The sequence below is a fragment of the Tenrec ecaudatus genome, chromosome 4, assembly GCF_050624435.1.
Source record: "Tenrec ecaudatus isolate mTenEca1 chromosome 4, mTenEca1.hap1, whole genome shotgun sequence".
In the NCBI taxonomy this organism is placed as follows: Eukaryota; Metazoa; Chordata; class Mammalia; order Afrosoricida; family Tenrecidae; genus Tenrec; species Tenrec ecaudatus.
The window spans coordinates 14,003,304-14,015,989 of NC_134533.1; the positions used below are offsets into that span (position 1 = coordinate 14,003,304).

General features: G+C 42.5%; 1 long non-coding RNA gene across 1 annotated transcript in view; it reads right to left on the bottom strand.

Annotated features, from left to right (window-relative positions):
• Positions 1 to 3,625: 3,625 nt before the first annotated feature.
• LOC142444614 (uncharacterized) overlaps positions 3,626 to 12,686 on the bottom strand; it is a 59,151-nt gene continuing 50,090 nt past the window's right edge. Inside the window, exon 3 of the long non-coding RNA XR_012783922.1 lies at positions 3,626 to 4,398. This is a non-coding gene — a long non-coding RNA (uncharacterized LOC142444614). The remainder of the gene's footprint in view (positions 4,399 to 12,686) is intronic.

Consider the following 12,686-nt stretch of genomic DNA (forward strand, 5'->3'; position numbering starts at 1 on the left):
CACATGTGGAAGTTGGACGTTGTATAAGGAAGACCAGAGAAGCATCGGTGCATTGAATTATGATGCTGGCGAAGAATGCTAAAAGCACCATGGACTACCAAAAGAACAAACAAATCCACCTCGGAAAAAGTGCAGCTGGAATGCTCCTTAGCGCCGAAGATGAGAAGACTTTATCTCCCCTGCTTTATACTTTGCATGTTCTCAGGAGTCCCTGGGGAAGGGCAAAATAGAGCGGCAGTAAGGAAGGGGAAGGCCCGCAATGAAATGGATGGTCATTGCGGCTGCAACAGCAGGGTCGAGGATGGGAACAATTGTTTGGATGGTGCAGGACAGGGCAGGTTTTTCTTCTGTTGTACCTAGGGTTGCTATCAGTCACACCAAATCATTGTGGAAGTCAAAAGCCTCATCTTCCTCCTGTGGAGCTGCTGATGGGTTTGAGCTGCTGACCTTGTAGCTAGGAGCCCAACATGGAATGCACTGTACCACCGGGGTTCCCTTTCCTGGCTACCAGAATGAGTTTATTAAACCATACATAAGATTGTACATTCCCAGACCATACTCACCCTGCTTCATTATGCTCCAGGGAAAACTGGCTTCCTATTTCACCACGTCACTAATCATGGTTTTTATATTTCCTAATGCCATTAGCTGGAATGGCAAGTAACCTAAAGTGTCTGAGACACCCCTTTCCTATCGGTGCTATAAGGAAACTATCTTGTGTATCTTTCATATTAGAGCTGAGAAGGGACATGGGACAGGCCAATGATCTTATGTGAAGTTACCTCAATGACTGTAGTACCAGAATTCTCCAGTGGTCAGAAATTGCCCTCGGTTATAGACGACTTTAAGGAGTCCTGGTAAGGAGCACTGTGTGCTAGGTATTGAGCTGCTAACCTCAAGGTTGGCAGTTCAAATTCACCTACCACTCTACCTTTAAAAATAAAATTAGACAACGTGCTCCCATAAAAGTTTATGGCCTCAGAGCATCATGGGGTCACTACGTGTCTGTGGATTTGGTCTGGGATTTTAAAGAAGACATTTAGGAGCCTGTGGATGGTACAAATGGCCAACGCACTCGGTTACTAATGGAAAGGTTGGATGTTTTAGTCTACATGAGAGCACCTTGGAATAAAAGCCTGGCAATCAACTTCTGAAAACTCAGCCATTGAAAAACCCAATGGAGCACAACTCTACTCTGACATGTGTGGGATGTCGGTGAGTGGGGGTCAAGGCGTTGGCAGATGATAGAGAAGCCTTCAAGGTGGTAAATAATTTACTCCCTTAAAAAGATAATCAGTGTCCCTGTGATTTTATGTACCAGTGTTTACATGTTTTCTCCCCAGTCCTGGCAGAACACCGTGCTTGGTACAGTAGAAGGTCAGCAGAAAGGAAGGAGGAAACTGCCGTGGTGCTGGGTTGGCACAGTGGCTGGAAGAACGAGCTCAAACACAATAGTGGTTGGAGGATGGCACCGGACCAGGCAGTGTTATGGGTCTCTGGTGCCTAGAGTCTGTATGAGTCAGAACCAAGTTCATGGCCCCTAACCATGAATCTTTACAGGCCAGATGGGGCATCTTTCTTCCATGGAGTAGCTAATGGATTTCATACGTACCCACTGCACTAACAAGACTTACCCACTGCACTAACAGGGATTCTTTCTCAGAGGCACAGACGAGTTTCATTATTGTAGGGATTTGTTTAAAAATTAAATTTAGAAAAAGCTACAGCAGCACAGTTAGCAACATTGCCCTAGAACAAGCTAGTAGAAGCCATATGTGCACACAAATATACTGAACAATGAGGTATAATAAGTGGAAATGACCATGGGATGATTTTTTTTCTTGTTTTACATTTTATTAGGGGCTCATACGACGCTTTTTTAAAACAATTTATTAGGGGCTCATACAACTCTTATCACAGTCCATACATATACATACATCAATTGTATAAAGCACATCTGCACATTCTTTGCCCTAATCATTTTCTTTTTTTTCTCTTTTCTTTTTTTTACATTTTATTAGGTACTCATACAACTCTTATCACAATCCATACATATACATACATCAATTGTATAAAGCATATCCATACATTCTTTTCCCTAATCACTCTCAAAGTATTTGCTCTCCACTTAAGCCCTCTGCATCAGGTCCTCTTTTTTCCCCCTCCCTCCCCGCTTCCCTCTCCCTCATGAGCCCTTGATAATCCACAGATTGTTATTTTGTCATATCTTGTCCTATCCAGAGTCTCCCTTCCCCCCCTTCTCTGCCATCCATCTCCCAGGGAGGAGGTCACATGTGGATTCTTTTAATCAGTTCCCCCTTTCAACCCACTCACCCTCCACTCTCCCAGCATCACCCCTCACACCCCCGGTCCTGAAGGTATCATCCACCCTGGATTCCCTGTGCCTCCAGCTCCCATATGCACCAGTGTACAACCTCTGCCCTATCCAGTCCTGCAAGGTAGAATTCGGATTGTGGTAGTTGGGGGGAGGAAGCATTCAGGATCTGGGGAAAAGCTGTGTTCTTCATCAGAACTACATCGCACCCTGACTGACCCATCTCCTCTCTTAAACCCCTCTGTGAGGGGATCTCTAGTGGTCGACACTTGGGCCTCGGGTCTCCACTCTGCACTTCCCCCTTCATTCACTATGGTATATATATATATATATATATATATATATATACACACACACACACACACACATATATATATTCTTTTTTTTTTGCATGATGCCTTACACCTGGTCCCTTTGGCACATTGTGATCACGCCGGCTAGTGTGCTGCTTGCATGTGGGCTTTATTGCTTCTGAGTTAGATGGCCGCTTGTTCACCTTCAAGCCTTTAAGACCCCAGACACTATCTCTTTCGATAGCCGGGCACCATCAGCTTTCTTCACCACATTTGCTTATGCACCCATTTGTCTTCGGCGATCGTAACATGGAGGTGGGTAGCCAATGATATGATTTTTTGTTCTTTGATGCCTGATAACTGATCTCTTCGGGACCACGCGATCACACAGGTTGGTGTGTTCTTCCATGTGGGCTTTGTTGCTTCTGAGCTAGATGGCCACTTGTTTATCTTCAAGCCTTTAAGATCCCAGTCACTATCTCTTTTGATAGCCGGGCACCATCAGCTTTCTTCACCACATTTATTTGTTCACCCGCTTTGGCTTCAGCAGTTGTGTCGGGAGAGTGAGCATCATAGAGTGCAAATTTAATAAAAGAAAGTATTCATGCATTGAAGGAGTGCTTGAGTAGAGGCCCAAGGTCCTTCCACCACCTTAATACTAAACCTATAAATATGGACACATAGATCTATTTCCCCATCCTCCTATATATATTTGCATGTACATGTCTTTGTCTAGACCTCCACAAATGCCCCTTGACTCCCAGCTCCTTCCTCCATCTCCCTTGACTTTCCTCCTGCCCTACTACCATGCCCCGTTCCCACCTGTGCTACAGCTACACCTCTTCTCTACGCAACCTTACCCTTGATCATTCCCCAGCAGGCCTGCCACTCCCCCCTCACTACCATTTTGGGTCCCATGTTGTTCCCTTGTCCCTGTGTTTGTTAACACCACTTCCTTACCCCCCCCAACCCACCCCCACCCCAAGTCCCCCCCGGAACTGTCGGTCCGTTGTTTTTCCTCCAGATAGTTCATCCAGCCTGTCCTATTCAGACATACCTGTGGAGACACTAACATGCACGAAAACAAGACAGAGGAAAACAAAGCAACAGTATACAACCAGACAACAAAACAACAAAAACAAACCACTGACAAAGAACAAAACAAAACACTTCACAAAAGAAAAGCTTGTAGTTCATTCAAGGATCGTTTGCTGGCCCTTAGGAGCGTTTTCCAGTCCACTCTGTTGGGGCACCACGCCCTGGCCCCAAGGCCCACTTTCAGCATTCCCTGGGGACCTTGCCACTCCATTCCCTTGCTGTTCCGCTTCACTTCCCCAGTGCTTTGCCTCAGTGTGGTGGGATCAGGTCAGGTGCAATTCCCATACTGTGTCTCCGGTGCTGTCCCCTGTATCGCCCTTAGTCACTGAGTGGCATCATTTCTCATAGTGGGGCCAGCCATGTTGTTCTCTCTGTGGACTGGCTGCTCTACTCAGGAGCATCATCCTCACGGCCTGGTGAGCCAGGCTGGGTTCCACTCTCCTTCTGCCCCTTCATCTGCTCCCGTGTGCTCTGATCAGATATGTCCATCTCCCGGAGCTGCAGAATCAATGTCGTCCTTTGAAACAAATTCTTTTGGGGGGAGGGGCAGGAATCCACTTAATTTTTGGTGCTGGGGCCAGCCTCCCAGACCTCTCCACGGGTTCCCTACTCCACACCGGGATTTTGCTTTCACAACTTGCTGCACTTGGTTGAAGTCTGGTCCCACTTTCCCTGTGGAGATATAAACAATACCCCCCCACACCCGATGATTTTATTACCTGTGGATGGTGTTGTTTTGTTGCTAGGTACTGCCCAATCAGTTCATAGTGACCCTATTTACAACAGAGGAAACACTGCCTAGTTCTGGGTCATCCTCACAACTGTTCTGGTCACCTGCAGATAAAAAGGAGCATTATAGCTGCTCCTGGAGCTTCAAAGTGGAATTAGTGACCTCTGAGTCTGTCCCTGATTCACTCAGTAAAACTGGGCTTTCAGACTCCCACGGGCTTCAGTCCTTGGGGTGGAAGAGTCATGTTTTGTAAACTCCCAGATTCAGTTGAGGTCATTTAGAAGACACCACCCAACAGCAAAGAGACTGGCACACAGACATGGTGAGAGCGGCTCCAGAGAATATGAGCAGAGCATCCACAATGACCAAATGTCATGGATAAACACTTGCATCGGACAAAGGAACTACGCAAACCACCACTGATCCAGGCTTCAGGCATGGCTGAGTAGACATGAGAGAGTAGAATGGTTCCGTAGGGTTGCAAAGCTGCAAAATCATCATGAAAGCAGACTGCCACATCTGTCTCCCGTGGGAGCAGCTGATGTGTTCAAACTGCTCACCTTTTGGTTAGCAGCTGTGAGCTTTAACCACTGTGCCACCAGGACTCCTCATAGGAGTGTTTAGGAAACCTTAATAGTATACTGATCTGCTTCCATGAAGACTTGTAGATTTAGAACCCAACAGAGCAGTTCTACTTTGTCACCATGACTTGACATCCCCTCAGTGGTAGTAAGTTTGGTTTGGGTTTGGAAAGAGAGTTTATTCCAGGAAAAAAAAAATGGTCAGCTTTCCATAACAGTGATCTTCAAGGCTCACTGTAGTCTCAATCTGTTTTCCAAATTATGTGGTAGTCTTGAAAAACAATAGCCTCTAAAGTACTGCTGCCATGGAAACTAACAACCTAGCAGAAGATGGAGGGAGTCAAGCTATCTCCAAAATCCAGTTTTCTAGAGAACTGTCATTATTTGAACTAACCATCCATTTCCTGGAGCACTGGTTTTTATGTAAGCTAACTTGGAATTTTCTCAATCTGAATAAACATATCAAATAAAAATATTAAATGATTAATCAAAACTACTCATAAAGAAAATCTCAAGGAAGAGGGAAGATAGTGAAGTGAGTGCTAATGGATATGAAATAGCATTTGGACTGGTGAAATTATTATGGAATTAAAGAGTGATATAGTAATAATTATAATATAGTAGTAAACAGTGAATTGCACACCTATTTTAAAAATAAAGATTCTAGATCTAGAGAGAAATCTATTAAGGCTGCAGAATATAAGGTCAACAAATAAAAATCATTTAGGTTTCTATACACAGTGATGAGAAATTGGGGAAGCAATTCCATTTACAATACCCATATAAGAGAATAAATATCTAGAAATAAATTTACCCCGGGACTTGTGAAGAGTGAATGAAAACTATAGAATGCAGATGAAAGAGTTTTTAAGACTTAAATAACTGGGAAAATATTTCGTGTTCATTCATGGAAAGACAATATTGTTAAGATGTCAATACTGCCCAAAGCAATCTTTATATTCAGTGTAATCCTGATCAAGATAACATAACCTTCTTTATAGACAACCTAATCCTCAACATTAAGTGAATGGCAGGAGGCAACAAATAACTAAAACAATGTTGAAAGAGAAGTACAAAGTTTGAGGACTCACAGATTCTGATTTTAAAGCACACTATATAGTTCTTCACTATAGGTCTGTCAGTTTGCTGTGCTGTGGGGGCTTGCACACCGCTCTGATGTTGGAAGCTGAAGCATCTGTAATCAGTAATGCGAATACCAGCAGGACCATCCAAGGAGAACAGAGCAGGAAGAAGAAAGAGCTAAGCCTACTTTTGAGGGACTGGCCACTGAAACCCTAAGGAATGGCGGCAGAACATGCCGGAAGATGAGCCCCTGAGGTAGGAAGGCGCTCAACACACAACTGGGAAAGAGCTGCCTCCTCAAAGGAGAGTTGACCTTGACGATACAGATGATGAAGTAAAGCTTTGAGTACTTTCATTGGCTGAGAAAGAACAACTCAACACGAGAAAAAATTGCTACACCCATCCATTAATATGTGGAATATACAAAAGATAAATGTGGAATATACAAAAGATAAATCTAGAAAAATTGGAAGTTATCAAAAATGAAATAGAATGCATAAAGATCAACATCCTAGACATTGGTGAACTGAAATGGATGAGTGTTAGTCATTTGGAGTTGAACAACCATAGGATTTACTATGTCAGGAATGACACACGTAAGAAGAATGGTGTCATATTCATCATCAGAAAACATTTCAAGATACTTCTTGAAGAACAGTGCTATCTGCAATAGGACAATATCTCTGCACCTACAAAGAATAACATGTAGTACAACTGTTATTCATATTTATGCACCAACCACTGAAACTTGTGATGAAGAAAAGGAAGATTTCTCCCAACTTCTTTGGTCTGAAATTGATCAAACAGGCAATCAGGATGCATTGATAATTTTTGCCATTTCAAATGTGAAAGTCAGAAACAAAGAGGAAGGCTTAGTAGTTGGAAGATATAGCCATGGTATTGGAAATGAAGCTAGACATCAAATTATAGAATTTTGCGACACCAACAAATTTTTCATTGATAATACCTGTTTAAAACAATATAGATGGTGACTATGCTTAGGGATACAACCACATGAAATACATAGGAAACAAACTGACTGCATCTGTGGAAAGAGACAATGGCTTGCGGAGTTGGGTTCCTCTGGACACTTAATTGGAAGAGGGCATGCTGTGGAAGTGAAGCTAAATGCTTTCTGGCTGAAGCTTTCTAGAGTGGGGTGCACCTAACAACAACGTACATCCTGAAAGCACTCGACTTTCCTAGACATCCTGATTCTTGAGTCTCTCTCTCTCTCTCCCCACAATGTTCACCTTTAGTAAATGAAGCAAATAAGCATTATTTAAATTATTTAAATCATCATCGCAAAGAAAGATGAAACAAAAAGAGCTCAGAGTGGACCTGCTTGATGAGATGAAGAAATGCTGAAAATGTGACAAACATTGGTCTACCTCAACCCTACAAGTCCAGATGTTTAAATCGGTCTTCAGAATTCTCCCTCAGTTCTGATAGAAGGCACTCAATAGTTCACATTTCTTTTCTACTTGATTTCTATAAAATGTTCTAGTATTTGTCCTAATAGCTTATCTACCAGTAAATGTTATTAATTTGTCATCTGGCATAAGGACTTGAGGTGGTTCCTTTCAGCAAATATTTGAGAACCTCTTAAGCAGTAAACACTTTGTCTGGTACAGAGGATATAATACTGAATAAGGGAAACATGCCCACACCCTTGAAGAGTTCATAGACTGATGTGGAGACACACATAAAAGAAATACAGGTAGTCCCCAACTTATGACGTGTTCAAGGTACAATGAATTGTACTTAAGACCTTCTGGGGCTTACTTAAGACCTTCTGGGGCTTTTTTTTTACATCTAGTAATATGTATATGTATATTTTGTATTATGTATGTGTCTATATATTAAAAGTTATACACTTATATGTAATATTTCCTATCCCAAAGAAAAAAATTATTAAAATACTGATAATAAAGGAAGTTTCAAAAGGTCTGTGAAAGAGGGAGAAATCAAAGGAGAGGGGTTAACATAACCTCATGGGAGGATTGATAAGTAGCTTAAATTGTTGAAAACAAAACTGATTATCTGAAATGTAAATCCCTTATCATCCTCTCTCTGTCTCTCTCTCTCTCTTTCTCTCTCTCTCTCTCTCTCTCTCTCTCTCTCTCTCTCTCTCTCTCTCTCTCTCTCTCACACACACACACACACACACACACACACACACACACGGTCTGTAGGAAAATCCCATTACCTTTTAATTCCATTTTCCCACAAACTCATAATAGTCAGTAAGGTCAGCAATTCAAACCCACCAGCCAATCACCAGGAGAAAGATTGGGTTATCTTCTCCTAAAGATTTATAGCCTTAGAATCCCTATATATGGGATCACTGAGTCAGAATCAACTGGATAGCAGTAGGTGGGTGTATTAGTCCAGGATGAGATGTGTGATGCTCTAGGGGGTGAGTAAAAATGGTGTGGGTGGAAGAGAGTTCATGAGGGTGCTAGTGCACAAATCTGGAAGCTATTACAGTGGTCCAAGTAATTATAGTAAGTTAGACCAGAGTCCTAGAAACATAGTAGATTAATCATTGGGCTCCTAACGCCAATACCAGTGGTTCAAACCCACCAAATGCTCTGCACGAGAAAGAAGAAGCTGACCATTCCCAGAAAGATTCCATCTCAGAAACCCATAGGGAAATTCCATTCTGTCCTATATAGAGTCACAATGAATTAAAACCAACTCAATGGCAGCAGATTGCTTGGCTTAGTGGTAGGAAAGGTAGAAGGAAGAGGACAGGCTGTAGAACAAAGAATCTGTGACTGTTGATAGATTAGATTATGGAAGGAAAGGGATAGAGGTGTCAAGCATGACAACCAGACTTATGGCAGTTATAGATGAACCATCGTCATTAGTACTAATAGTTAATAATTATATTCAAGGAGAGGGAGACTTCATCTCCCATATTTTAGACTTGTCAGGGGAGACCAGTCCCTGGAGAAGGACATCATATTTGGTGAAGGAGAGGGGCAGGGGACAGAGGAAGGCCCTCAAGGAGATGGATGGACATGGTGACTGCAACCATGGGCTCCGGCAGAGGGACAGCTGTGAGGATGCACAGCACTAAGCAGTGGGTGGCTCTGTTGTGCATGGGATTTCTATGAGTTAGAGCTGACTGGCACCTAACAACCACAACAACAATATTTATTATGTAGCAGGTAATATTGTAAACCTACCACCCATGTGTCAATTTTTCATACTCTGGTGGCTTGCATAGTACCATGATGCTGGAAACTATGCCAGCAGTATTTTACACACCAGCGGTGTCGCGCATCGTAGATACTGTGGAGCTCGTTTTCAAACACTGCATCATACAGCATCCGGTGGTAGCCCACAGGACTCTCATTGGCTAACTCTGGGAAGGACATCTATCTTCAGGCTTTGCTTAGAGTCTTTCTTTCGCTTTGCTGAAACTCATCCCTTCTCACCACTCTTACTCAACATTGTGCTGGAAGTCTTAGCTGGAGCTGCTAATGAAACGAAATCAAAGGAATGCATGTTGCCAGTGAAGAAATAAACTCAGACTGTTCAACTATTAAACTCAGACTATTCACAGATGATACGATTTTATATGTAGAAAATCTTAATGCCTTCACAAAAAATGTTTTGTTTTTGATTGTTCATATTAGGGTTTATCTCAGAAGTGTTATGTCATTGGGGCTCACCGTCTTGAAGTTGTGTTATATGTTTTTCTGTTTTTCAGTATATGAAGCCCAGGATTGACGAACCTATAGGGACAACAAGTAGAATCAGGATTTCGGGGGGGAGGGGCAGGAATGAGTACAGTGGAGCATGAGGGGGGGGGGCAGGAATGAGTACAGTGGAGCATGAGGGGGGGGCAGGAATGAGTACAGTGGAGCATGGGGGGGCAGGAATGAGTACAGTGGAGCATGAGGGGGGGGCAGGAATGAGTACAGTGGAGCATGGGGGGGCAGGAATGAGTACAGTGGAGCATGGGGGGGCAGGAATGAGTACAGTAGAGCATGGGGGGGCAGGAATGAGTACAGTGGAGCATGGGGGGGCAGGAATGAGTACAGTGGAGCATGGGGGGGCAGGAATGAGTACAGTGGAGCATGGGGGGGAGGGGCAGGAATGAGTACAGTGGAGCATGGGGGGGAGGGGCAGGAATGAGTACAGTGGAGCATGGGAGGGGCAGGAATGAGTACAGTGGAGCATGAGGGGGGGGCAGGAATGAGTACAGTGGAGCATGGGGGGGGGCGGTAAAAAGGAGACGATGTCAAAGAGCCCAGGAAAGAGGAAAAGAGTGTTTGGAAACTGATTTTGGTAGCAATTGTACAATACTTCTTGATGTGATTGAACTATGGAATAATATGTGTATTACCTTCCAATTGACAATAATTTTTATAATCATTTTATTGATGGCTACTACAACTCTTGTTACAATCCATACATCAATTGTATCCAATATATTCATACATATATTCCATCATTCTTTTCTAGACATTTACTTTCCATTGAGCCCTTGGGATCAGCTCCTCTTCTTTTTCCCTCCCTCCTCCCCCCTCCTCACCCCTCATGGCCCCTTGATAGCTTGTCAATTGTTAATTATTTTCAAATAACAATAATTTTTAAATAATTGTTAGAAATAACCAAGATTCTGCAACATGGGAGGATACAAGATTAACTTACAAAAATCTATTGTATTCCTATATACTAATGAAGAGATCTCTGAAAAAGAACTCACGAGAACAATACTAATACACACATACACACACAAATGAAATACTTAGGAATACAACTAACCAGAGAAATAAAAGACTTGTACAAAGAAAACAGAACACTACTACAAGAAACCAAAAGAGACCTACATAAATAAATGAATATCCCATGTTCATGGATAAGAAGCTTAATATTATGAAACTGTCGAAACTACTCAAAACATTCTATAAATACAACACGATTCTGATCCAGATCCTAACTTCATTCTTCAAAGAAATGTAAAAGCTAATTACTAACTTGACATGGAAGGGAAAAGACCCGGGAAACACAAAGAACTTATGAAAAAGAACAAAGCAGAAGGGCTCTCGGTTTCTGATCCAAAAACCTCTTGCACAGCCACAGTGGTGAAAGCAGCCTGCTACAGGGACAGTGACAGATACATAGGCTAATGGAACAGAACAGAGAGCCCAGAAATCAGTTCATCCACCTACAGACAACTGATAGGGGTCAAAAATGGAAAATGGTAAAGAGACGGTTTCTTCCACAAATGGTGCTAGAAAGTTGGATTTCCATCTGTAGAAAAATGTAACAGGACCTATAGCTCACTCATGTACCAAAAGGAACTCAAACTTCGTTATCTTTTCATTTCATTTTTCCATGAACATTTTGAAGCCTCCCCATGCTTCACTTTTAAGCGGTCGACTACAATGCCAATCCATAAAATTGGAAGAAAATATTTGCAAATCATATATCTGATCATGGACTTGTAGCTAGGCTATATAAAGAACTCTTGCAACTTAATAATAAAGACAAATAATCCATGTGCAATTTTTAAATGGGTAGTGGATCTCAATGTTCTCTCTCCAAAGAATATATATAAGGAGCCAATAGCACATAAAAAGATGCTCAACATCAATAGTCATTAGGAAAGGGCAAATCAAAATCACCATGAAACACCTCTTCACATCCACTAGGAGGGCAATTTAAAAAACGTTTCAAGACAATACCAAGCATTTACAAGTGTATGGGGAATTTGAGCCCTGATACACTGACGGAGGACGGTAAAATGAGCCGTCACATTGGGAAACAGTTTGGTAGTTCCTCAAGAGAGTTCAATATTGAGTTACTATATGGTCTAGCATTTCCACCCACTAGTAAATATTCAAGAAAAATTAAAGCATATCTCCACACAAAACCTAACACATAAGGGTTCGTGGCAGCATTGTCGATGATAGCCAAATAAAAGAGATGATCTAAAGCTCCACTGACTTATGTATGGACAAATAAAATGTGGTGTAGCCATACAACGGAATATTATTTAGCCACATGAAAGAATGAAGTCCTGATACGTACATTAACACGAAGGAACCCTGAAGGCTTTCTGCTAAATGAAAGAGACCATCCACGAAAGGCCATGTACCTTTCCACTTATATGAAGAGTCAAATAAGGAAAATCCAGAGACAAAAATTCGCTTGTGCTAGGACTGAGGGAGGAGTCCTGGGTGGTGCTCCCATACTAAGAGAAAAGTCTGTGGTGTGAGTCCACCCCACGGCAGCTTGGAAGAAATGCCTGACTGCTCCTTCCCAAGATCACAGCCATGGAGACACTGTGGGTCACAGCTGTCCTCTGAAACATGTGGAATCCCCATGAGTCATCTAGCTAACTCGTGTTCCTTGATCTGAAGGCACGTAAGGAAAGAGAACCCCAAAGGTTTGAGACAGGAGGGGAAGAAATCATTTCCTCATCCTCTCTGACCATACCTCTAAAGTATTCTTCCTGGTTTATCATATTACTTGGACAAACACACTTGACCACACCTCTTGGCATTTCCCAATGTTGGCATTAGCGAAAGAGGCTCAGAAACCTG